The 1,458-nt window shown below is 36.1% G+C and overlaps 1 pseudogene; it reads right to left on the bottom strand.

Annotated features, from left to right (window-relative positions):
• LOC102866292 overlaps positions 1-1,458 on the bottom strand; it is a 5,213-nt pseudogene that overhangs the window by 1,639 nt on the left and 2,116 nt on the right.

Genomic DNA, 1,458 nt, shown 5'->3' with positions numbered 1-1,458 from the left:
TCAGAAGTGCTTTGCTTATTCAAGCTGTCTTTCTTCTCAAGATAGGCTTGACAATTACCCTCTCAAACTCCTTGAAAAAGGAATTTGTTATCTGTATTGGGATGCATTAAAGGCGTAGACTGTTTTTGGTAGGATTGTAATTTTCACAATGTTGAGTCTTCTCATTCATGAACAGAGCATATTTTTTTTTATTTCTTTGGATTGTTTATTCTGTCTTGCAGAAATGTTCTGTAGTTTTCTTTGTATAGGTCTTTTATGTATCTAGCTAGCTTCACTCCCAAGTATCTTGATTTGTGGTTGGCTATTATAAATGTTGCTTTCTTAGTTTCCTTTTCTGAATTCTTTTTGTTACTGTAAAAGAATCTTACTGATTTTTAGATATTTATCTTATATTGTGTCATACTACTAAGTTAGTCTACTAGTTCTAACAGGTTTTTGGTGGTGTCGTTTAGTTCTTGGGGTTTTCTAGTACATTATTATATAATCTGTATATAGTGATAGTTTAACCATGTCTTTGCTGATTGAGATGCCTTATATTTCCTTCTCTTGTTATATTGCCCTAGTATGCACTTCTAATATAATATTGAATAGAAGTTGTGACAGTGGGAACCCTTTTCTGCTCTCTGTTCACAAGGAATTGTTTTTAGTCTTTCCCTATTGAGAATAACATTGGCTTTTGGTTTTGCCTATTTTCTTTTTACTATGTTGAGGAAATTCCCTTTTATTCCAATTTTGTGCCTTTATCAGGAAGAGGTGTTGAAATTTGTCAAATGCCTTTTCTGCATCACTTGCTAAGATTATATGGTTCTGATATTTACCTTGTTAATATGATGAATTACGTTGATTTTTTTTTCTGTTGAACCATCCTTGCATCCCTTTATGAAACCCACTTGATCATAATGAATTAGGTGTTGTTTTTTTGTTTTTGTTTTTGTTTTTTAAATGTGCTTTTGGATTCTATTGGCTAGGATTTTATTAAGGATTTTTGCATTTATAATAATGAGAGGTATTGGTCTGTAGTTTTCTTTCTCAGTAATATCTTTGCCTGGTTTACATATTAAGGTTATGCGGAAAAGTCCTTTGCCTTGAACTTCTACTCCAGGGATTCACTTTTTGTGGCTTAGTGTCTCTTCTCTTCCATTTGCAGCATGCTTCTGACACAGGAGGATAGTTTCCCAGGAGACAGTGATGTGTTCTCTAGATATGGTATGTAAGCATTGTTTTCTTGGCCCTTGGGTCTGTGGCACTTGGCCCAAAGCTATTTTAACTTCCAGACCCAGCCCACTGAGCTTCTAGGACTTGGTGTATTACCTGCAATGAGTGTGATGAGGTGAATTTCTGCCACCTTCACCCCACCCCAGAACTATTTTAACTCCGAGTCCTAGCCTCTTGGCCTTCTGGACTGGGTCTGGGCACATTATCTGCAGTGAGTGGACTGAGGGGAGAATCTACCACCTC

Source organism: Elephantulus edwardii, unplaced genomic scaffold (assembly GCF_000299155.1).
Source record: "Elephantulus edwardii isolate Elephantulus edwardi_28Jun2011 unplaced genomic scaffold, EleEdw1.0 scaffold00035, whole genome shotgun sequence".
NCBI lineage: Eukaryota > Metazoa > Chordata > Mammalia > Macroscelidea > Macroscelididae > Elephantulus > Elephantulus edwardii.
The sequence above is the reverse complement of the archived record's forward strand: the minus strand, read 5'-3'. Positions and strand labels throughout refer to the sequence as shown.